The following is a 26,767-nucleotide window of genomic DNA, read 5'->3' on the forward strand; positions in this document are numbered from 1 at the left end:
GGGGGGGGGGTTGTGGTTTTTTTTTTTTTTTTTTTTTTTTTTACAGGAAAATATATTTCTTTGGAGTACATTCTTAGTCAATTTTTTTAACTTGACCTATTAATATGTTCAGATGGTTGGCCTGATGGCTATGCTTTATTCTGTCACACAGGACACCTCATTTGAACCCAACCTAAGGTTGCTCACTTTATGGGCTGGTGCAGCTCAGATGTGTCATTGACTTGACACACTTGGGCTCTCAGGGTTAGAGAGAGTGACAGGTAATTGCTACATCAGTGCAGTGTGTGATGGCTAATTCAAAGTGGCACTGGTGATGGTCTTGAAAGCTCACCCATTCTTTAAACTAGATAAAGGGCACCACAACTTTCTAAAAGAAAGAAGTCATGTTATATAAGAAAATGGTTGTTCCTCAAAATAAAGGGCAAGATTCTTAATGCCAAATCTGCACAGATGTGCAGTGAGTGCTAAATACCAAGATGGAAAAGTTTACCTGGCATGAATGGTAAGGACTGAACACAGAAAAAGCACATAAAGTTAGTTATATACTAGCCTCAGCAAACCTTTAATTTGCAGACATAGATGAGTTGCTATAAGAGAAAAGCAAATCTTTTTTTGACATTAACCATATAATATTTTAGTTAAGTTTAGTTAACTACATCTCCCTCCCCTTACCCAAATTCCTCCACTCCCCGACTTTTTGTACATAGCTATTCTTCAAGGTAGCACCCAGTTTCAAAGGCAGAAGGGCCAAAATACTGAAAGAAAAACTGTTCTCAGGTAAAGTCCTGCCCACTGTTGTAGGCCTAGGAGGTTTGCCTAAGCATTCAACTTCAGGGTGGGAATCTGAAGCAAAGCTGAACTTTTTGAGACATGCATATCGTTAGTCAGTACAATGATGAATGTCCAGTTAAAGGCAGAGGGTCTGCTTCTGATCATAAGAGTAATTCAAAAGAAACTCCAGCAAGTGAATAGGCTTGCACTGAGGTAACTTCACACTGACTAGGTCCATTATCTGTTCTAGGGCACACATGTTTTATCAGACAATGGAGTAAGAAATGCTGGTTTTGAAAGAGAGTGCAATGAGTTCTTGTTATATTTACCAAGTTAGTTAAAGATTTAAAATTAGATTTACTGTAACCAACTAGTAAAAGAACTTAATATTTTTATTAGCATTTTAGTTATAAATGCAATAACCATTAACAAGCAAAACATTCACATATTCTTTTGAATGGCTATGAAAAGGCTTTTAACTTTTGCTGGATAATGAGCACCTCAGTTAAATGACTAAAATGCTGCTTTAAATGAAAGAGCTTTTCCAACAAGCTTGTTGAAAATATAATCTGTGAAATGCTTTGGTCATAAAAATCCTTAACATGCATATTAAATTAAAGAATTATACTCAGGCTATTCAGACCAATGGAAACCCAGTCAAATGTATTAGTCTTATTCTCCCTCCACTCCAGTTGCTACAAATATTCTTAGAACACCACCATTAAATTGTACTACTTGATACATGAATTCCATTCACCAATATTCTTTTTTGTTTGCTTTATTTTCAAAAATGGGAAAAGTGAAACTTGCGACCAAGCCATATTTTAGATCACATCCTGGAACACAGATATCGAACTAAATACAAAATAGATATATGAAAGACTGTAACATGCACAAACAGACTCAATATGTAAGAAGATAGAAATGCCAAGTAGATAATTCTTAGCAAATGCACCTTCATATAGTCTTCATATAGGCGCTTAATAGAGTTACTCAAACTACCATTTCAATAATGCCCAGAAGCCTTGCACACTTTAAAATAATTAATCTGAGAAGACTGGATATCTCAAGATGTTGAGAGAGGGATACAGAACACAGAGCACTGTTTCAAATTGAGCAAAGACAGGTAGTGATTTTTTTAAAAAAGGCTATGTTCCAATGTCTGTACAGTGACCTTTGTGAAATGAGTCAGTGTTTCAGGCAAGTTTTTGGTGGGAAGCTCTCCACCTCACTAATACTACAATTAAGACTGGCACTTGCTGGCAGTCTTGAAAGAATGGCTAAGAAATGAATGATCACAGATTCTCAATGACCTGTCAGTCCAACTGATGGGTCTTAGGGATCAGGGTCAAAACACATTGGAAGGGCCAGGTCAAAACAGATGACTTATGAACCTGAAGGGAGGTGGGGGGAGGGAAAGAGGATTTTGGTCTCCAGAGCTATTATAATGAGTAAATAAATACAATACTATTTATCAAGAGTCACTTACTATCGTATTGTCAATATGTTTGGTGTGTTGGGCAGAGTGGTAACATTATCAGTGATTTAATGAGTTTGTGATCAGTCATAAATATAGTCTAACACTGGAAACAGAAACCTGGTGCAGGGTTCCCTTTAATTCATTGTTCCTAACAATCTTCTTTAGAGGATCTTCCACTGAGCACATCAACTTTAGATTTGAAGGACTCAGTCTGGTGAGGTTCTGGGTACTTCCTGAAAGGTGTTAGGCAATCTTCACTCTGAGTGAAGTTAATGTGAACTGAGAGTATCCAGTATATCAGAGGCAGAAACCAACACTTTTCATGATCAGGCTCACAAGCAACATGATCAGAGTGTTGGAGAATATGTGTCCTGTTAGTTCCAATACTGGGTTGTTTTTTTTTGGACAGTTTATTTTTCATGGAGAGGACACTAACAGAGTAGTGGTGGGGCAAGTAGAATGGTAAGGAAGGGTGTATTTAAAGAAGCAAAGGAGTGGGGAAAAGGATGGATAGGAGGAAATGGGAACAGATAGAGTAGAAAGATATGGGAGATGGAGGAAAGGGAAAGAAAGGGGAGAAATAGGGGTTGCTGTGAGCGGAAGGATGAGAAGGAGCATGGGGAGTGAGGTGCTATATCAGAGGGAATTTGGTAGCCACAGAGAGACAAGAATGAACATCCAGGAAACAAAACATGAAAGTGACCTGATTTCAGTTTCAGAGGTTTCAATGACAGCAGGAGGCTGCTGGACATGTGAAGCCCTGCTGGTGATGGTGTTGCTGCTCCTGTAAGGAGTTCTACGGGGCTGGAGCTTCAAAGCTGCCCTTAGAGCCTCTCTCTCTCGTTAGTCTTGAGCCTTTACATGGTCTGTGGGCTCACAGAAGGGAAACTGCTGGAACTCGGTGCCCCATAGCATCTCCAACATAGTCTTATTTCTCTTTTCTCATGCCCATCTACAAATATATAGTTACCCTTTTTATTCCTTGGCATGTTAACTTTAGCCATTAACAAGAATTTCCTTTTATTTTATTTTTTTCCACACTATCATCACACTTGGATCAGAAGTGTGCCTTGTTGCTCTACAATGGGTATTGTTATGTCTGCCTGTAGATAGATCTCATTGCTTTTACCTCTGTGTTACTTTAACCTCACTGGTTGTCAAGCTTCCTTTAAAGAAGCCCCAGGTATGAAAGTGTGAGTATCAGATACTAATTTCAACTGAGATGAGCTAGATAGCAAGCTCTATCTTCTGTCAGTAGTATGAAAGTCGGCTTGAGGCAAAGATTTGAACACTGGCCTCATTCAAAGACCTAGAAAGAACTGAAATAGAGCTGAAACCTATATATAAGTCTTAATGTTACTTGCTATGGCCTTATGGTCAAAACAAAGGCCCCAAAGGCAGAAGACCTGGGCTCTATTCCCAGCTCCGCCGCTGGCTTCTTATATGAGTATATCACACAACAGACGTGTGTCTCAGTTTCCCTATGTACTGTGTTTAATGGGAATAATTATACTCTCCTTCATCCCTGATCTGACATTGAAAGATTAATGCTTATAAAGTGCTTTGAAATCCTCAGATAGATGGCTGCTCAAAATAATTAGTATTGTCTTTTATTTTTTCATAATGTGAAGAAGATTGTATGGGTGGAATCTGCAGGTGTTTGGAGAAACATCCTTACATTTGATCCCAGCATATTAAAAAGGGCTCTTCACTTAAAAACAGAAGGTGAATCTGGATTTGGTTTGGTTTTTAAATACTCTAATAACTGAAGTACAAGGGCATATGGGTTTAGAGAGCCAAAGACATGATGAAACAAAATGTGATGCTTTTCTTTTTATCTACTTCAATGTCTTTGATGGAAATGGAACAAAACCCATCATGTCAAAGTGTTTAGAGTTAGCCCTTGCGAAAGACCAGACGGGAAGTTGTTGCTGTTTGCATGTGAGCACACAAATCAGCAGCTGTGTAAGGAATGCTTATTCTCAAACCTAGGGAACTTTTCCCTGTAGAGTAATAGGGTGTTTTCTTTTGATTAAATTTTGGATGGATGTTTTGACTCATGTATATTAATACTAATTATGTTGAGGAGCCATTGATTATTCATGAAACACAGTTCAGTGCAGATAGCTATAGTAGGAGCTTGATTTATCCTAATAAATCCCCTCCCAACCCTGGTCAAGACAAAATATCCTCTCTGGGGAGAAGCAGCACATGCCTGAGTAAATATCTCTTCACTACTACAAGGGCTGAGAAATGGGCCAATGTGGCAAACCAAACTAGTTGTCAATGCCTGTATCTACCTTCAAAGGCAACTCCATTCCCAAGAATACAACAGTTACATGTTGACACCAGTCTCAGATACACTGCCTAAGGAAATTAATATTTTCAAAAATGAGACCATATTGATAGCCAATTAAGATTTTCAGGGCTTTCAGTATATTCCCCAAAACCATAGTTCAGTTTCACATATGCTTGCATTTATGAAGGCAGGATGGAAGAAAGAAACTTTTCACCAGATCCAGCCATGAAAAGCTGATGGGATAAGCAGTAAACTTATAGATAACTTTTGTTTCAGGGGGTGGGGAGGTTAAGAAAATCTCTCCAAAAGTGTGTCTACATATTTAATGTATGACAAAATGCTATTAATGATATTGAAAATAATGGTAGCTGATAAATTATATATGGATATTTGATGCCTGCTAAAATGATTTTAATGATATTTACAACACTATTGGCTGAAAAATAAGGAAATGTAATCACACTTTTAAAAACTATCTAGGGTATATTCATATGAAAGTAAGATGTGAAATCAATTATCTTTCCATTGATCTCACAGGGATTTTCTCTATATTATGACAGATTTTTAAATGAACATTTTATGTTCCCTTTTTTCTTCTTTTTTATTGCCCTCCCAAGTAACATGCTTAATACAACAGATCTTACTTTGCGTCTCTTGCTGTGTTACAAAGTTTGGACAGTTTAACCAGCTCCTCACATCTAGCTCCTGACTACGTGGACATTAAGTATGGACTAAGCTGAGACCATCAAATTTAACTCACTTTAGACACATTAGGCTGGCAGGCTAACAGCACTCACTATAAACATCCCTGACTTTTTCTTAATAATACATTTAATCTTTCAAAACATCCTCTTTTGCCTGTTCTCTGTTCTTTTTCAAATAAACATCTTAATCATCATTTTCTTTCTTTCTTTTAACATGTCATGCTGCTTCCATCACTCTATGAAGGATCAGTCCCCATCCTTTTAATCAAAACAATGATTCATGTCAGAATACTTTTTCGCTGAAAGCTATAGATTTAATTCTCTGACCACTCACATAAGAAACAGCCCTCCTCCCCAGCATAGCTGCTAGTCCTGCATTGGAAACTGTTCAAAAACATGTCAGATGCTTAGTATAATATCTCAGACTTCTCAATGGCATTGCTAAACTGGGAAGCTGCACACATATTCTCAATTCACATTTGAAATACCCCTTTCTCATTTAAATACTGTGGAACTTTGAAGCCTTTAGACTATGAGTTTCCACTTGAGCATGAATAAACCTGTTTAATCAAAATTAAGTTATCTTTGCCTTGCAGACTCCTTTAAATATATTAAGGGCAAAGAAGAAAGATAGAAATAAGAAGGGTGGGGAAGAGAAGGGGGCAAACACCCTAATTATTTTTGCAAGATTCAGAAGACCATCTGATCAGAAATATTTCCAACAGTTCAAATGAACCTGTCTAACAATCTTATTCTCTTAAAACAATAGTTCCATTATGGGACACTTATCTCTAAACTAAGGCTTTTACTGACATAACAAACGGACTGTCTTGCTGCAGTGCAGAATGTCAGTTTACTCAGTTAGAACTTTCAATGCAGAAATTCAGCATGATGCAGTTCCCCCAGATAAAGCAGCACTTACCTTAATTGAAATCCTTTCTCTGATAGAGCCGAGGCATCAGTCAAATCAGCAGTGATTTGGGGGCAATCTAAGTTTTCTATCAACACCCTCCAGGTAGCTGCATACTGTACTGCCTTTTTTCGTTTGTGTTGAACTCCTCACTGTCTAAAAGAGAGAGAGAGAGAAGCTGAAATCCTCAGAGGTTCCCAGTGAGTGAGAGAAAGAGTACCAAAGCAATGTTTCTTAACATGAGATTCTCAGCAAACGTGCTCAGATCTGGAAGATCCTGTAACTGCTGTGATAGGCTCCTGTCATGTCCCGGGAGCCGTGGGATGATCATTGACCTGATTAGCACTGAACACTCCCCACACGCAGAGAAAGCATTGAGAGGATTGGTGAGTTGCAAGGGAATTGGGAAAGGCACCAGGGCCACTTGGGAATCTTTTCTCTTTCAGACTAATGGATATGCTGCAGCTGAGGCTGTAATTTGTGAGGAGGTTATGTACAATGTTAACTATCTAAGGACAAATGTGCTTTTGCATGCTGTTTCTCAAGGTGCATCATCGTGCAACATAAGGTATATCTGAGTAATTAGAGACTGATGTAGCTGTTTTGTAATATGAGGCTCACTGTATGTAATGTTCTGTAATCTGGGAGATAAAATAAATTCATACACTTGCCTATGACCCTGGAAAACAGAGCTTATTTCCAGCCTATAATAAATGAAATGAGTTTGATGGGCTTGTGTTAGCCCCCAGATTTCCCTATGTTAAAAAAATCAGGCTAGACATAGTAAATAATCATATTTGACAGCTTAAATAAAACAGATTAACAATGCTGAATTATCATTTCATTACAAAAAGGCCCCTTCAAAGAAGCAAAGTGTAGAAAGGCACATTCACTTCCACTAGAATAGTATAAGAAGCAAACATAATGTAAAGCAACTAAACTTTACAGGGCTTGATTTGCCTCCCACGCCACTGTAAATCAGGAAAAAGTCCAATGGACTTTAGTTGGTATTGGTTAAAAACAACCTGGTTTAGAGCGGAAGTGAGGGCTGCTATACAAAATATGTATCTATATATAACAAATGGAACAAAGAGGAGGATGATAGTAATGAATATAAATCAGAAGCTAGGAGTGATAGAAAATTGATAAGGGAAACAAAGGGACATGAGGAGAAATCTATGGCTAGCAGAGTAAAGGACACACACACATTAAAAAAAAGTTTTTGAAGTGTATTAGAAACAAAAAGAATCCTAACAGTGGAATTTGTCTATTACTAGATGGACATGGTAAAATTATCAGAAATAATGCAGAAAAGGCAGAAGTGGTCAATAAATATTTCTGGTTTGCATTTGGGAAAAAAACAGATTATGCAGTCATGCATTATGCAGTTATGATGATAACACTTTACTCTGACTTTTGTAGCTGCTGTTTATTATCCTCCTGTGGTAGTAGTGGAATGACAAAACAGCAAATCCAAATACCTTGCATCCAAGAGTTTTAGAAGAACTGGCTGACGAGCTCATGGTTCATTAATACTGTTTTTCAATAAGTCTTAGAACACTGAGGATGTTCCAAGAAAGGTAATGTTGTGCCAATATTCAAAAAGGGTAAACAGGATGACCTGGGTAATTATAGCCATGTCAGTCTGACATCAATCCTGGGAAAGATAATACAACAGCTCACATGGGACTACATTAATAAAGAATTAAAGAAGGGTAATATAATTAATACCAATCAACATGGGTTTATGGAAATTAGATCCTGTCAAACTAACTTGATATCTTTTATTGATGAGATTACAAATTTGGTTGATAAAGGTAATAGTGCTGATATAATATACTTAGAGTTCTGTAAGGTATTTGACTTAGTACCCCACAACATTTTGACTAAAAAACAAATCACATTAATGGATTAAAAGCTGTCTAACTGTTAGATCTCAAAATATCATTGTAAATTAAACTACACTATTTAACATTTTTATCAATGACCTGGAAGAGAACATAAAATCATCACTGATAAAGTTTTCAGGTGACACAAGAATTCAGGGAGTGGTAAATAATGAAGAGGACAGGTCACTGATACAGAGCAATCTGGATAATACAATTTTTAATGTGGCTAATTGTAAATGTATGTAATTTGGAATAATGAATGTAGGCTATAGTTATAGGATGGGGAATGCTATCCTGAGAAGTAGTGATTCTGAAAAAGATTTGGGGATTGTAGGGGATAATCAGCTGAATATGTGGCAAAAAGGACTAATGCAATACTTGGATACATAAACAGGGGAATCTTGAGTTGGAGCAGATGGGTTATTTTACCTCTGTATTTGGCACTAGTGTGACTGCTGCTGGAATACTGTGTTCAATTCTGGTATCCAAAATTCAGGAAGGATGTTGGTAAATTTGAGACAGTTCAGAGAAGAGCCACAAAAATTATTAAACAATTAGATGACGGACTTTATAGTGATAGACTCAAAGAGCTTAATCTATTTAGCTGAACAAAGAGATGGTTATGGGACGACTTGATTACAGTCTATAAATACCTGCATGGGGAATAAATATGTAATATTGGGCTCTTTGCATACAAAGGTATAACATGATCTATTGTCTGGAAGTTGAAGCTAGACAAATTCAGATTGGAAATAAAGCAAACATTTTTAACAATGAAGGTAATTAGCCATTGGAACAATTTACTGATGGCCATGGTGGATTATCCATCACTGGCAATTTTAAAATCAAGATTGCATGGGAATCATTTGCTGGAAGTTCTATGGCCTGTGTTATACAGGTGGTCAGAGTAGAAGATCCCATTCATCTTCTGGCCTCGGAAATCTATAAATCTGTGAAAAATTATGGTTTTAAATAGGTGGAAAATCAGTGTAAGGAGAATCAGGCCCATTATTGTATTGTTCTTAATACACAAAACTCTACTGGTATATTTAATAACACCAGTTAAACAAAACTAGAATGCTGGACAGAAATTGCACAGATTGTGGTGGTCAGTCACTTTGTTTCAGATATGAGAACTTTGGTGACCACAGTCATCTGCTAAGTGCCTGCTCCTCAGATGACCTATGTGGCACTAGTCAACTAACAGGATTTCCCTCTGGGTGTTATCTTTGGAAGCACCTGATCACTAAAAAGAGATGAGTTCAAAGAACATTTTCATTGGCACTGGCTCCCTGATGAGGGAACACCATAGAGAAATAACTCTATGGATAAAGGAAGTCGGTATCATTATTTGGTAAGTACAGGCCTGGAATAGGAATTAAGTGTTCTGGAAAAGGGGTGGTCAGTGAAGTGGTAACATTTGAAATGACTAAACTATTTAAGTTAGTCATAATTAAAGAAGACTGTGAGAAACTCCACTGGGACTTATTATTAAGTTGGACAATTGGGCAGCTTAAATATCATATGAAATTCATTGCTGACAAATATAAGGTAATGCACATTAGAAGGAATAAATCTGAACCACTCATACAAATGTCTGAGATCTAAATCTTTTAGGGAGACAGAGTACAGGTCACAAGACTGGAAGCCAGGAGATTTGGGTTCTATTCCTGCATATGCCACTAACCTGGTATGTGGACAAGTTACTTCACCTTTCGCTGCCTCAGCCTCTGGTTTCTCATCTGTATTAAGAGGAAGTGTAATGTATCCTTCTTTGTACATGACTTTGAGATTTATGCATGACAAGCACTGAAGAAATGCTAAGTACTAGTAGTAGTAAACTAACTATAACCACTCAAGAAAAAAGGTCCAATGGCAGCACTGTGAACCGCTCAATAAATTCATCTACTCAGTGCAGTTTTGTTCAAAAGAACAGACAATGTATTTGGATGTATAAAGAATGGTATGAAAAATAATAGTGAAATTTTTCTAATGTCATTATATAAAACCAATGACACACCTTCACCTGAAATACTGGGTTCAGTTCTGGTCACCCGTCACAAAAAATCAACAAGAAAAAACAGTAGAAATAGACCCCAGGGACAAAAATGATCAGAAGAGAGGAAAGACTTCCACAGGAGTAGAGAGTATAAATATATAGCATAATAAATGGTATAGATTTAAAAAAAAATGGGTATTCCTCTTTACCCTTCTTTGTACTATTAAAAACAATGGGACATTCAATGCAAATTAAAGACAACAATTATAGAAAGAGAAAAGGAAATACTTTTTTTGCACAATCCATAATTAATCTTTGGAACTCTTTGCCAAAAGATATCATTGAGGCCAAGAATTTAGCAGAATTCAAAAAAAAAAGGATTAGACATTTACATGGCTAGTGAAAATATTGATATTAGCATTAAATATATATAAAGGATATAAGACCATAACATAAGAACGGCCATACTGAGTCAGACCAGTGGTCCATCTAGCCCACTATCCTGCCTTCCAACAGTGCCAGATCCAGCTGCTTCAGAGGGAATGAACAGAGAAGGGCAGTTATTGAGTGATCATCCCCTGCTGTCCAGTCCCCACTTCTGGCCATCAGAGGCTTAGGAACACTCGGAGCATTGGGTTGCATCCTTGACCATCTCAGCTACTAGCCATTGAGGGACCTACTCACCATGAAGTTATTTAATCCTTTTTTGAACCCAGTTATACTTTAGTCCTTCACAACATCCTGGGGTAACAACTGCCACAGTTTAACTGTGCGTTGTGTGAAGTACTTCCTTATATTTGTTTTAAACCTGCTGCCTATAAATTTCATTGGTGATCCCTAGTTCTTGTGTTATGTGAAGTTATATACCCTCATGCTTAAGGGTATAAGCCAATTATTAACAGCAAGGAGTTAGGGGGGGAAAATCCCTTTTGGGCAAGTGATTCCATAATTCCGATTACAAGAGTTATTGCACTTTTCTCTGAAGCATCTGATATTGGCCACTGTCAGAGGCAGAATGCCAGAGTGGATGGACCACTGGTCTGGCTCAGTATGGTAATTCCCTAATTCCTATTTCAGATACCCCTGTTGTTGACTTTTAGTAGCAACCATTATTGTCTTGGAAAATACTCTGGCCTGCTACTATGCTTTAGTACTTTGATTTATTAATAGTAAAGCTTCAAAGCAACTCACTATATCACTGTTCAGGTTACAGAACTCACAGTCAGAGGCTATTAGGTATTCATTTTTCATTAAAAATTACTTTGATTATTATGGCTACATCATTTCATCAGATAAGTGGTAAATGTTGATGAATATTCTTAAGTCAGACATTTGTTTGGATGGGAAGAGCAAATGTGATGTCAAAATAAATACAGCAATGATGGGCTGGCCCGGTGGGAGTGTACTGCACTTCCATTTGGGAAACCTATTTTCAATTTGCAGATGTCTTCCTCCTCTGTAGCTAAGAGGGGTGAGGTGTATGATGGAGGGGGCACACTAAACACTTGACAGAATGCTGAAGGACTCACAGATGGACTCCAAAGTGGGTATTGTCTAGTCCATCTTGGCTAGAAGAATGGTGACCATGTGTCACCTGAAGGAGTGACCCAAGATAAAAGTAAAACAAACAAAACAAAACAGTTTTAGTCAACATGATCTTTTCCTCAAGGGTTAGTGTTAATCAGAAAATAAAAAGGAAATATCCTCTGGCTTGTGCTTCAAGCCAGTCCTGTAAGCCCTGGATGTGAAGCCCTCCCTTTTCAGGGGTATTCTTCTCATTTTATCTTCCAAGCAGCCATTCTTTTAGCCTTTTCCTGTGCAAGGACAGGGCAAAGGTCGGCTAGGATTAACATCTTGTTCACTTGGACCTGCAGCCTGTAACACCATGCTAAAGTGAAGTAACCTCAGGGCTTCATAGGAGAAATGGGGGGGGGGACCTAGTTTGTCTTTCACCTCCCCAGAGTAAAACATAACCATAACAAACCTATGAAATTTGTTGAAAATACTTCCCAATAAACTGCCCAAGCATTACTGAAGACAGACAATCTTCATATTCTTGGGAAATTCAGCACCCAAACTTTTCCATGAGAGTTGGGAGCAGTCAGGCTAGCTACCTATCAGCAACACCTGAAAACTCCTCTTACTGGTACTTTTGACTCTGGGGGCTAAGTGCTTAATCCTATTTATATTAACATCAACACAAAGTTCCAATTGACATCAATAGTACAGGATTAAATTCCACAACCTCAGCAAGCATAAAACAGCATAGCTGCATTGACATCAGTGGAGCTACACATTTTACTCTAGATGAGGATCTGACCCTAGGACTGCGGCAACTTCTTATGAGATAGTACCATATATTCTGCTGGTCTCCATACATCAGCACCCCTTACATCCATGCAAAATTTTTTAGTTTTTGATGTAGCCCATTTTACAGCCTCCTTTTCAAACTGCCTGGACTTCATGATGTACAGCCACAATGGGAAGCTTCTTTTGTATCTAGCAGCACTGTCAGCATGAACATTCAGCACTTTAATTCATCTCCTTGTCCAACAAGCTGTTGAGGTTAAGTTAAAGATGTTACCTAGTTGGAAGGGAGCATCTGGCTTCTAGCCACACTCAGTTGAAACTGCTTGACTCATCGCTTTTCCCTGCTGGTAGCTATAGGAATCTTGTTAACTCCAAAACACACTTGTCCTTATCTGCCTACTGCTCCTGAACACAATCCAGGAACAATCCTCACTAACATCCTTCTTTACCTAGGCCAGGCTTCTAAAGATAAGGGTAGTTGTACAAACAATTGCTGCAATACATATCAAATTATTTTATTTCATGAAATGCAGGACATGAATTGAGCTGGCACACGTTTGCTAAGCAGGGTCATATACTGAACCATACCAGTTCTGATGCTTTAATTCCCTGGGGGCTGGCCCACAATGTTGGAGACCTCCAAAGGGAAGAGACAGGGCAGGGATTTAAGAAAAGTTCCATGAGCTGCATGGAAAGAACACTTTGCAAATGCTAAAGCACGAAACCTCAGGGTAGGACAGATTTTGAAGTGAAGCTGATGTCGGAAGGCAAATGGTGGCTGCAACACCGAGTGCTGCAGGTTGAGTCAGGTTTTGGAGCACAGTCAATGAGAGGAAACTCAAGAGAAACAGGGAAGAATGTAAGGAATAGGGAGAAAGGGGAAAAGAAGGATGGAGGGACTGGAGCAGGAGGGCTGGAACAATTTGTATCGTCTGGCTGCTGAGAGCCATTGAACCAACTTGTAAAACCTGTATATGATGGAAATCAGTTCAAAAAGTAGAAATGTGGAGAGGAGGACCCAATAAGAGAAAGAAAGGAGAGGGAGAGAAGCAGGCATCAGGAAAGGATGAAGAAAAAAAAGACTGATTGGCAGAAGTATTAGGAGGCTGTAAAGAGGAAAAGATAGGAGAAGAGAAAAGAATGGGACAGAAAGATATAATAAGAAGGAGATAGCCAAAAAAGTCATCCATGAAGAAAGAGAAAATGATGAAGATGAAAATGGGAAACAAAAATGGAAAAAGAAAACCACACGCTGTTAAGGGTAGCAAATATTGGGGGTGCGTGGGGAGGAGATTATTTAATTATTCATGTATTTACATTGCTTTTATTGTATTTCCTTGGCAGAAAATCAGGAGTAGAAAGGAGGAAAAATCTACTTTAATCCCAGGGTTGGCGGATGTAGGAAACCTTTTGGTCAACTGAAGCTGGTAAGGAGTGCTGAGAACCTAAAGGCAGCAAATATTTTGTGTATGGGATGGAGGAAGTGTATTACCAATGTTCTTAGTTCTCCAGGTCAGACACAGAGGGATTGGACAATCAGCAATGGATACAATATAAACAAAAATAAAAATGAAGATCTCCCTATTGGGCTAGGGATGAAACCCTCCCTGGCTAATAGCACTTACTCATTTTCAGACTAAAGTGGGTTGCTATTGCCTTAGGTTCAATTTTATTTTTGTTATGGGAAACTCATCCACCGTGTATCATAAAAGATTTTTACAGTGCTGGTTCAAACCATGAATTAAATGCCAGATAGTGACAAAACCAATATGAACAATAGACAATTATTTGACTATGTTACATGCCTAGGTACTATTTACAGCAGGATATTATAGAAGGCAGCTTTGGTGAAACATAGTATCCTCTCTTCTAGGGAGAGAAAGCCTTTTATTCAGGAACTCAGTGTTAGCCAGCGGAATGCACCCTCTGCAGGACAGGTGGAATTTTGTGTTTTATGAAGAGGAGGGAGAGGAGGGAAATTTCTGCCAGGTAACTCATGTAAAAGGGATTTCTTGCTCCCTTGCATGAGTGTGAAGTCCAAGTTGCAATTTACTCCTAGGATTCTCCTAGGCATTTTTATAGCTAAAGCCAGCTCTGCTACTTCCTGAGAATAATACATTAAATCAAACTCATTTTAAGGATCACATTTTCAGAGTCATAAACTATCATGCCAGTCCATTTTTTCAGAGGAAAATCTAGGATGTTCAGCATTCTATAGCATGCAAAGAGGGTCACGTCTTGGGACGCGAGAGCGCCTCTCCCTGACTTAAGGGCAAGAATATTTCAGGTATTGTTTGGTTTGTGTAAAGAGTCAAACCACTACTGGATAACAGATTCAAAACCTCAAGTACAGCAAACTTCCTAACAAATAAATATTGTACAATGGTGCTCCGTGTTGGTAGGTATTTTTCATCCTACAACCTTTTCTCACTTCCAAGCCTCAACAATTTTCTTTTGTATCATAAGGTGTCTTTTCTTCCCTCAGACTCATTTTATATAATATCTCATCATTTATTTATTTTTTTCCTCTAAAACCCTCAGCTGTCTTTTTTTCAACACACATTTTTTATCCTTCTGATATTTTCTTTTTCCATCAAGTTTACCTCTCTAATCTGCTTTCTGTCCGAATCTCTCCTCGTCCCTTTTTTCTCCACCATTTTCCCTTCCTGCAATTTCCCCTGCCCCCGTAAACACCCCTTAGTCTTCTACTCAAAGGATTCTTTCCCCTGGTCTCTCTCTGTCTTGGGTGGAAGCTGTGTGGAGGACAGGCAGGGGAGAGGAGATCTGTGCTGCACTCATTCCACGGGTATGCAGCACCCCTTTCTGAAGAAGAGGAGGAAGTTTGGCAAGATGTATTCTCGCTCCTTTGCAGCACTCCCTCAGCTCGTCTTCAGCAGGACCCAACCAACAGGAACTGGTACATTTGTCTGTTGCCGAAATGGGCTGGACTTTTCTCTGTTAGTCTGACTGTGAAGCTCTATGCATCTGTATCTCTGTCTCCCCATTCAACCCATTAAAATTGATTTCTCTCTGAGAGCAACAATAGCTCTCCAACTAGAAAGAGCAGCTTACTTCTGCATAACAAGTAAACAGAGGAGACAATATACCCTATTGTGTTATTTTGTTTTGAATTACAGGGGACAAGGCAGATGAACTGATGGGTCGATGGGAACATTGGCCACAAGCTGAGTTGTCCATTAGCTTCTACACACCCTCTTAAAGCTTTGCAGTGGCTGGCCAGTACCTAGTTCACTTCCAGCTGTCAGAATATTCACATTGTAACACTGGAGGGTGATGCTGGAAAAGGAGATAAGGCAGAGATCGCCTTCTAAGTGGCCTGAATAGTGCAGAATTTTCAGAGCCTTTAAGGAGACACAATCCAGATGATTACAATGTGATGGCCTCTGTGAGTCCCCATACAAGCTATTACTTCTACAATGGCTACACTCTCTCCAAGAATTTAATTGGCTGTGGGACTCTCATCTTGGATTTTATGGCCCCCTTATGGTATACTCTGATGCCAAGGAACCATGAAGTTATCAATCTGGGTAACTAGAGACAGCAGCTGTTCAGTGATGCCTGAGTCTGTGTAGCTTTATTTTTGTTAATCTTGCTTATCTTCATCTCCCACATTAATCCCCTTAAGTCTGTCCTGTTTCAAATAGTGTCATCTAGTAGCACCCTACTAGGTAGCTGTATATGCTGCTTTGATTAGGTTGTCTGTCCTCTCTCATCCTCCTGCACAAATCCCCAAACTGTTCCTGTAACTGATGCCTACCCTCATTATCCTACTGCTTCCCTGCACTGGAAGGAGGCACCAAGTGATACTGGAGGCACCAAGTGATCTTCAATAGAAGTAAATTCCAAACCAAACCCAGGTCACCAAGCATTTGCAATAATCTGGTAATTAGACTAAGTGGTAAGAAAGTACCTATAGATGAAAAATGTTATTCCAATTTCTCCTCTCCGCAAACATGGTTTCCAGAGAGACCTATACATTTATGAATAGAAATGCTTAAAAGTTCAGAAAAAAACTAGGGCCACATTGTGACAGGCCATTGCGTGGGTGTGAGCTAAGAGAGGCAGGGAGTCGGCATGGAGCTTCCTTCATTTGTGCAGCCCATCCAAGGCCCTTAATTATAGGCAGCAGGTTTAAAAGAAACATAAGGAAGTACTTCTTCACACAATGCACAGTTAACCTGTGGCACTCATTGCCATAGGATGTTGTGAAGACCAAAAAAGTTAGGATAAATTCATGGAGGATAGGTCCATCAATGGCTATTAGCCACTATGGTCAGGAATGCAACCCCAGTCTCTGGGTGTCCATAAACTTCTGACTGCCAGAAACTGAGACTAGAAGGGAGGCGGTGGATCACTTAATAATTGACCTGTTCTGTTCATTCCATTTGAAGCGCCTGGCCACTGTCAGCAGACAGGATACTGGCCTGGACAGACCATTGGTCTAACCCAGTATGGCTATTCTTATGTTCTGAAGGCCCTGTCACAGTTGCAGTCCCTTCACAGACTGCTTTCCCTCAGTGTGCCTTTAAGGAGTGTACACAGAGGAGGCTGGCAGGGTATGTAGGACTTCAATCTCCATCCACACCGGCCTGAGGAACAGTCTGCATCATCCTAAGGGATGGTACAGGGTGTACAGCCCCTCTTCATGTTGGAACTGCGCTTCCATGAGGCACAATCCCTCCCCAATCTCCCTACAGGGTGACATGGTTTCACCCCACCCAAGACCAGGGTGAGTACATAAATACCACAATTTGGCTGTGCCTTATGGAATGCTCCAGCTGCAGAAGACAAATGAATCATTTACAATATGTTTAAAATACTCTCCATGTTAATAATGATACTTTCCTCTGAACAGGCATTATCATTATGTGATGATATCCAAATTGGGCCATTAGCCTCTCTTTCCCCTTGTCCTGGCCACTGAAGAATGAAAGATACTTTAATTATAGCACTACGGAATTACCTCCAATTGGGATGGCGGGGGAAGGGTAGAGCATAATCAGAATACAATGCACAGACTCTAGAATATTACTTTAAAATACTTATTCCCAATATCTCTCACAGTTCCACTTGCATTCGGAATGAAGCACTACATTTAAAATACATATATATGGGATCAGATTAAAAACAAAAGACTTACTCAAAGTCACATTTTAGAATTTATTGCCCTTGTTCCCCTCTTCACTGGGTCAGTTTTTCTCTCTCTGTTTTATAGATTCTGGGTGGTATGAAATGAAATCTTCTAAGGACAGGATTTATTATATTACAGATAAGCTATAATGTGTATATTAGCCTGAATAAAGAATGCCATATAAGTACTGGTAGTGGTGCCTAGTGGCTGCACTGGGACTCAGAAGACATGGGTTCTGTTCCCAGTTCAGCCACTGGCTACTGAATTGCCTGGGACAAGTCACTTTCTGCTCTGTGTCTCAGTTTCTCCATCTGTAAAATGAGGATAATGAAACTGACCTCCTTTGTAACATGCTTTAATATTTACTAATAAAAGCACTATGTAAAAGCTAGGTATTATTATTACTCATATCTTCCTGTCTCCCAATGCAAGTATATTGTGCAGAACTGCATTTAGCTAAAGTCCTGTGAAAATCACACATTTTTTTTGTTTTATTTATTTATTTATTTATTTATTAAAGAAAATTCACAGCAGTGTCATGGGTAAACTAGCAAATTTAACTGAATAGGCACAGAATGCAGTCACTGAAAAATCACGGCTGAATTTCTTTGTATAAAACTCACCTTCGAATCCTAACTGAACTGCTGAGATGTTTCAAACATCAGGGAGGCTGAAGCAGGCTTCCCCACGCCCTGGTCACATACTCAGTGTGGTTCGTAGTGCACAACAGCATCATATTGAAGGAGCAGTTTGGGGTTTCACATATAACTGACAAGAAGCCCTCGTGAACTACTGTTGTGTGCTACAAGCCGCATGGGGCATGAGACCAGTCTGTGTGGATGCCCGATTCTGCCACCCTGCTGTAGGAAAAATTGAAGTATTGAAGAATTTCACAACTTCCATGCAGTCTGCGAAATCGTAATTTTCACAGGGTCCTAATCAGTCTGAATCAGTAGAAACCCCAGTATCACTTATTTCCCCCTCCTATTTAAGAGAACACTTTATCTTTATCTAGTGCTTTTAATCTTTAAAGTGTTTTTCAAACACTAACTCGCTAATTAATCTTCACAACCCCTCTTATTCCCATTTTATAGATGGGAAAGCTTTAGCAGAGAGGTTAAGTGACTTGCCTGAGGCTACAAAGGGAATAGTGGAGGAAAGTAACAAAGGGAAATATGGATTAACTAGTAAGAAATGAAGGCGGATGGGACAATTATGGTGATGTTTCGGCAAATAGTCCTGCATCTCCAATGAGGAGTTTAATTTGTCACTGGAGGCCAGACAGTGCCAACTGTACTATGTATTATGCAGTTGCTCAGTGTTCCAAAGCCTGAACAAATAATAAAATGGAGATGACAAATGAAATGTATATTTTAAGAAAAGCACACTTCTGCAAAATTTGTAAACAAAATGCTATCTGTTCTTAGGTACCAACAGAATCTTAAAATACATCCTGAGCACAAAATTTAGGTCAGGAAATAGAGAAATTCCTTCTAATTTATTTGGCATTCCATTTGATGTTGGGCTTCATTTCCTATACACTGAATTAATTGAACACAAAAACTACATAATATACTATGAAGACAACTTATGCTGCATGACTAGAACTTTTGTACCCAAATCCTGTTCCTCTTCAAAGGGTTCATCCAAAGTCACTGGGCTTTGGGTCAGATCTCAAGTCAGGTTGTATGAAACCAAAGGCCTACAAAATAGTTTTCCAGAGGCAGAACCTCAAATAATAACCATTTAAAGTTGCAGCTACTCCACTCAGATATTTTTTTTCCACAATACACATTTCCCTTTAATTCAGACCACAGTGGGGTCTCCCTGTTTCCAAACTGATTGCCTCAAAAATCACTCACTGCTCTACTAGACAAACCCAAATTTAATAAGATGATTTTGAACACCCCTCTCCCCCCAATACATGTTGGATAAATGGGATTGTGTTATTGTCTGGGAGAGTAAGTCGAGCCAGGCAGAACATTTGTGGTCATTAGGGCACTGGCCTCGGGGGGGTGTGAGACAGGTTCAAATCCTTGCTCTGCCTGGTTTGGTGTGATATGGGGTGAAAAACTTCAACAGGGACAAATTTGGGGCTCCTTTGGTTTGTAAATCGTTCTGTTCCTAATTTCTTTGAATGTATTCGTCAGCCATAAATATTTGTCACTTAGTTCAGATGACTGCTTTTCAGAGTATGGGATTTTCATAAGGTGTTCATTTTGACTATTCATGATGTGTGATTGAGTGAATGATCTATTTTTTCCCCTGATTAGATAGCTAACTTATCATCAGGAGAATGCCAAATAACACTTCCAATACAAATACATGAAACTTATGAGTTTCACAACCATTGAACTCCAGTGGTCAAATGAAGATTTGCAAATAAAGAATAGTATGACCCTACAAGTAACAGTGAACTGAATTTGAGTACTTCATCCATTAAAACACTTGCAAATTAGATTTTCATTATTTGACCAGCCCAAATTTATAAAGTAGGGTGACCATATTTCCCTATGCTGAATACAAGACACCTGGTAAAATTACTCGCATTCCAGCAAGTTCAAGGGCAATCAATCAGAACTATGCAGTGCAAATTAACCCCAAGTTGACTGAGCCCCTGTTAAAAAGAAATACTGCATAGCTGGATTCCTTTTATTTACCTTCTTATCTTTAAGGCTTTAGGGATCGCACCGGAAGGGATGACACAGACACACTCCCGTACACTTCTCTCACATAGGTGACCGACCGACCCGACCCTCCCTGCCCAGCACTCTCCATCCTCCATGCCTGGCTGGGCCCCTGGGATGAACCCTTCTCTCCTGATACATGGTGCCACATCTTCCTGAGGCAACACATGGGGGAGGGGAATGCAGGGTCACATGCTTCCCCTTCACAGATTTCTTCCAGGATTCACACAAGAATGTGGCCAGCATCAGCCTTTAGGCACTGTGTGGGAAGGAAGGGATGAGAGCTACTTCCAGCCACATGGCAGGAGGAGGTGGGGACAGGAAGACCTGGCCCATGTCTTTGCAGAGTTCATCTCTACCCTCTCCCCCCCCACCCCCACCCCACCATGGCTGGAAGCAGCTCTCAACCCTTCCTGCTCACACAGTGTCGAAAGGCAGCTAACACCTCCAGGCTGCTGCTGGTCACTGACATAACCCAGCCGCCTCCTGTCACCTGGTTACAGCACAGGCAGGAAGGGGTTAAGCCCTAAGAATTCATTGTGCACCAGTGCCCAGGGAACCTGACTTCAGTGGCTTCAGAGAACCCGACCAGAGAGGTGACTCAGCAGTGGAGGATAGAGCAGCCTCACAGTCCCTGGGGCAGGACCCAGGGCGGGGGCAGGTGGTGGGTGAAGAGGGTGCTGTGGATCCTGCAGGGTCCTGGCAAGAAAAGGCTAGAAATCGCTTCCACCCTGCCACTCCGGAGCTTAGCAGAGGGGTGGAGAGGCCAGTCCTTGCCAGTGCTGTGCAGGGCTTTGGCACACGCAGGGCTCAGCCTCTCCTGGCCAGTGCCCCAGTTTGGAGGGTTTGGGGCTTTCCCAAGGCACTGGCCCAGCCAGACGCAGTGGGTGAAGGAAGGAGCCTGATAGCCAGGCTATTGGAGAGCTGAGCACTCTGCCCAGCACTGGGAGTAAGACACGTCCCACCAGGGAGGATATGGAGGAGCAGCGGGGCTGGGAGGTGAAGGGGCAAAGCAGGGAGAAGACAGCGAGAGGGGGAGCGTGTAAAGGATGATGGGTGGGCAGCAGAGGCAACATGTAACCAGCCGCCGCCTGGCACCTGCCCACGCTCAACAGCCACTGCAGCTCACAGAGCTAAGCCAGTGCTGGCCAGAAATGGGACAGGGAGCAAGGCCCTGCTGGCCGAGAGCTGGCATGCAGCGAGGGCTGCATGGGTGGACCAGTAGAGGGAGCAGCCACGAGCCTTGCACACCCACTCCCCTCATCGGCCACTGGACCCCACACACACGCTCACCACTGGTGGGTGGCGAGCAGGGAACCGGCCAGAAGCAGGACTGCCAGTACTGATGGGGCAGGGAGCAGAAAATAGGGGACAATTTGCCAGTTTTTAAGAAAAAGTCGGGACACCTGCAGGAGGGATTAAATACAGGACTGTCCCTTTAAAAATGGGACGTCAGGTCACCCTAGTAATGGCTATATTAATGGAACTCACAGAGTAGGAAGGTTAGCAGCACAAAGTTTCCAATAAAAAAGACGCTGATTTTCAAAGGCTTCCATCTCAATATGAATGTCTGCATTCTGGGTAACTTTCCCTGTTGGTTGTTACTGAATGGAGATAAGGCCTATAAAAATGTAATCCGGAGTGTGATTGAAGGGAGACGGGGCAGAGACAGGGGCCTGGGGAACATTCTGCAGCAGTTTTGTATCTTGTGTGGAGAGAGGGTGGGGGAGTTGCTGACTGTAATGCTTTGCCTTGACTATTCCATTATTAGGAAAAGCAATTCAGTTTTTCTTTGTTTTTTGGGGGTGGGGGTTGGTTGTTTTTTTAAGTAAGACACTCAAATAGAATAAAAACAACAATTCTGAAAATACTTTAATAGTTTTAATATAGTTATTTTCCTTACTATTTTTAAGCAGATGACCTGTAGGAAGGTGAAAGTCAAACAGACGGGGAGTAAGTGAAAGAACACTTGATGGTGTGCAATAAAGTTTGCATTGTCTTGAGTTTGACATTACCACATTACTCAGTGTGAGTTACGGCAGTCATTACAAACAAGTGTCAATACAATCTTTATACTGTATCACATCATCCTGGATTTTTAGTTATGCCACATTTAACTGAAAAGATACTTCAGATTTTTCTTAAAATTGTAATATTGTGTTAATTTCCATGTCCCACTGCCTGGAACATTGGGTTGCCATAAGCACAGTACCTGACATGTTAGGTCGATAGAAATAAAAACAGCACTACTGTATTAGAAAAGAGTCTGAACATTTTATAGAATATTTTCCACCCATAAAAAATAAAGTGGCGATCCCTCAAAATGATGCTCCTTTCCCCTCAATTTCTCCTTCCCGGGTCACTACAAAGTTAAAACCTCTTGATTCCCATTTTTTGACTAACTCTACTTGTCAGCGTTTGGGCTTTGTTTTCCATTAAGTTTCATACAGTCATTGCCGAGTTATGTGTGTCAGTGTATTATGTAGATAGCTGCAGTTAAGGCTGTAAATTGACTGCAAAGGATAAGGGTGGAAATATTCGGACTGTGGATGCTGGAAAGGAGATATGAAAAAGAAGTGGTGAGAGAACATATGGATGAGCTATTGAATAGAGCTGGTCAAAAGTCAGAATTTCCCTTCTGTGGAAAATTCCAATAAAAATAATAATTCTGTTTCAGAATGAAAAGTAGAAATTTCATTTTTTCCTGTGGATGGGAAACATCAAAAAACCCTAACCCTGTAGGCACCTTAACCTAGTGATTAAATTTTCACTGTAAAAGCCTAGTAGGCACCTAAATTTCTGCCTCTGGGCATATGCACTGATGCCTCCAGGCAGGTGTCTGGATATCTATAATCATACCTTAACCCCATGTGATCCTCAAACAAGGATCATCATCCGAGACTACTGTCACATGAAATATACGGCAGAATGCAGATAAAACAGAGCAGGGGTGTAGCAAAGCGGTGGGATACCCCACTGCTCCGTGGAGGGACGAGCCTCCCCTAGCACCAACGTGGGCGGAGCCAGTCGGTCCTGTGCCCGTCCCCCAGAGGTCATGGCGCAGGACAGGAAGTAGAAAAGCCCTGCTGCAAAGCTCACTTGAAAGCCAGCCGCTGGAGAGGCCAGATGCCTGTGGCATAGCTCCGGGTTGGGGAACGCCGGCATGCCATGGTCGACCCGAGGACTGGCTGGGCCAGCCAAGCCTACCCCTCACCACCTACCCCGAAGAGCAGCCGAGCCTACCCCTCACCAGGTACCCTGTGGAGCAGCCGAGCCTACCCTTCGCTGGTTACCCAGAAGAACTGATGGTGCTGGAAATCGCCGAGGACGCCGGCCAAACCCAGGTACCGTACGAGGGGGAGTCCGGAAGTAGCCTGGGGGCAGCTGACACTGGCCTGGCCGCAGCAGGGTCAGAACCAATGTCAGTGTGTTGCGGTCAGGATCCCCACTGACATAGCAGCGAGTCTTCTGCCGCTGCTAGGGCTCCGGGTTAATCCCCCCTGCCGCCCCACTCATGTGTGGCAGTCTCCCCCTCACACCAGATGCTCAGAAGCCTGAGCTCCAGACTGTTTGTTTGCTGCCCCACCCTGACCTAGGGCCCAAGCTAATATTGAACTATTGGCTCAGCCCCTGCTTAAAGGCCCGAGATCCTGACTGTTTGTTTACTGGCCAGCCCTGACCCAGGGCTTGGGCCCATAGCGAACTATTGCGAGGCGGTGGGATACCCCCCAACCCCGCAGAGGGACGAGCCTCAGCCGAGCCCTTCTACAAGAGGACATACAATTCTCCCCCAAGGAGTTCAGTCACAAATTTAATTAACACATTATTTTTGTAACGAGCGTCATCAGCATGGAAGCATGTCCTCTGGAATGGTGGCCAAAGCATGAAGGGGCATACAAACGTAAATACCTTGCAATGCCGGCTACAAAAGTGCCATGCAAATGCCTGTTCTCACTTTCTGTTGACATTGTAAATAAGAAGAGGGCAGCATTATTTCTTGTAAATGTAAACAAACTTGTTTGTCTTAGTGATTGGCTAAACAAGAAATAGGACTGAGTTGACTTGTAGGCAGTTATGTAAAATAAAATCTACATTTGTAAGTTGCACTTTCATGACAAAGAGATTGCTCTAGAGTACTTGTATGAGGTGAATGAAAAAATACAATTTCTTTTGTTTATAATTTTTACAGTGCAAATATTTGTAATCAAATAATATACACTTTGATTTAAATTACAACACAGAATACAATATATATGAAAATGTGTGAAAAACCATACAAATCTTTTAATAAATTTCAATTGGCATTCTATTGTTTAACAGTACAATTAAAACTGTGATTAATCACGATTAATTTTTTTTAGTTAATCGCATGAGTTAATTGCAATTAATTGACAGCTCTAGTTATAATCTTTAGTCCAGTGGTTAAGGCACTGGAGAAATAAGGTCTGTCTCTGCTGCTATGCCTTTAATATAATAAAAACTACTTATACGATAAGGTATTGTATAGTATCATTTTAGCAGTATTTGCATTAGCAAAACAATATCAGCACAAAAAGCCATTTTAAAATATGAACTATCAGTATGAAGTAACTGGAAAGAGTTTTGTACTTTTTGTGAAATTAGCTTATGTTTTATTCATAAATTTATGAAATTTTGGAATGATGTCTCTCACAAGGTTGTTACTGACAACTTAATTGAGCTTCAAATCTACACCCAAAAAATCAGTGTCATGCAGCACAATGCTATTTATCTAGAGCTCAGTGGATAGCCTTTCATACAGGTGTTTGCTGGTTCTCAGACTTTGGTACCTGCAATTAAACCACCGTTATCAGCACATATTTAATTAACATTTGTTAATATGATCTGAATATTGCTGATGCCAACATTTTCAAGTATTGGAGGTTATTTTGAGCTAGGCATGAAACTGTCACTATTATTTTTAGCATTCTTTATGTTTCCATATGGTTTGGCTTTATAATCTTCTTCCAGAATACAGTACATAATTATTTTTGATGCCTTTTTTTATTACGTAATTAAAACTACACAAATGGAATAAAGTAAACTAGTTCTATCACAACTGGCATTTGCACAGCAGCACATTTGCAATCAGCTGAAAGTATGTTTGTCCAATGTCATTAATGATATAAAAGATACAAATTACTTATTTATGATGAATATTAATAATAAAATATTAATTTCTCCAAGAAACTGCAGTATAAATAATAAATAATCCTGATCCCTTCATGACCAGGACAGCAGGATTAGATTTCTCTAAAATAATTTAGAAAATAATTCTACATATAACCACATATGTGAAAAAGGATTCTCTGTCCTTGTAAGCATTGGTAAAATACAAATCTCAGAACAATGCTTTCAGAACAACCTCTGTGTAAATATCTGCATGGGAACTGTATTGTAATTTTGAATTAACATACTGTACTGTACCTTAAAACTGAGTTGCACCTTCAAAATGAAAGTGTCATAATTTTTCAGAGACAAAATTCTTGATTGACAAAAGAACCTCAAAGTCTAAATCATCAATAGAAGATAGGAAAAAGAACCTGAAGGAAGTCAGTCCAACAATACAAACACACATTAATCCTTATATTATTACATGTCTTCATTGCTATTTTAATTTGAGTTATCTAACCTAATTAAGAACACACTTTTTCCACCCCAATGTAGACATATACTCCCTGCAGAAACATCAATCAACAATTTGGGCCACTACCTGAAGACATACAAATGGCAAGTTAACAAAAATCTTAAAAACAAACAAAGGTGCCACATAGTCAAGCATGTAACCAATAAGAAAAAAAATGAGGCTAATTTGTATTTAACATATTCTTTCACAGGTTGTTCCAGAAAAGTCAATGGGACTAGTCATAAGAGTAAGGGATTTAACAGAAAAGAAAACTTAGAGCCTGACCCAGAAAAACATATGCAACTGTATATCTAATGAGAGCAGCAGCAAAGATTTTAATGAAACTACTAGTGTGTACTCAAATTGTGGTACATAATTTGCTTAAATTCTTCATAAAGTAAAGCATTTTATTAGGTTAATATCTGCAAGAAATCAAAAATAATGCTAGAACCTGAAAATTACTATTTTCCTCTTGATAAAACATCTGTACACACCTGGGCACAGATTCTTCATAATGTTACACCTTGCATAGCCTTCTACATCAGCATAAAGTTGAAGGAAAATGTTACATTCTACTGCAGTAGGCTTTTATTTCCACTTTTCACTGCTGTAAATGACTACACACGAAGCTGGGCAACTAAGAATCAGATTCTGTGTGTTGCAACAATGACTTAACCTGTGACTATTCATGGGAGCAAAGATTTTCACTGAATTTGGCTCTCAACATGAAACCAACACATTTTTGAGTTTTTTGAAAGTACTACTTTGGGTGCAAAATGTATGGAGTCTCACAGAAGTATTCACAATTAAAAATATTTTTACACCAATGAATACTTCATATTGTTATTAAAACTACATAAGACTCAGTCTTATGGCTTCCTCTGACTGTGTGGACACAAAAAATATAACATTTATAATAAAC

At 40.0% G+C, this 26,767-nt stretch overlaps 1 protein-coding gene across 1 annotated transcript in view; it reads right to left on the bottom strand.

Annotated features, from left to right (window-relative positions):
- LOC101954073 (cadherin-12) overlaps window positions 1-6,412 on the bottom strand; it is a 326,379-nt gene extending 319,967 nt beyond the window's left edge. The window contains 1 exon segment of the mRNA XM_065584272.1: window positions 6,177-6,412. The gene's annotated coding sequence lies outside the window, so the exon portion shown is untranslated.
- Between the last annotated feature and the right edge of the window lie 20,355 nt (window positions 6,413-26,767).

Source organism: Chrysemys picta, chromosome 2, assembly GCF_011386835.1.
Source record: "Chrysemys picta bellii isolate R12L10 chromosome 2, ASM1138683v2, whole genome shotgun sequence".
NCBI classification, from domain to species: Eukaryota; Metazoa; Chordata; order Testudines; family Emydidae; genus Chrysemys; species Chrysemys picta.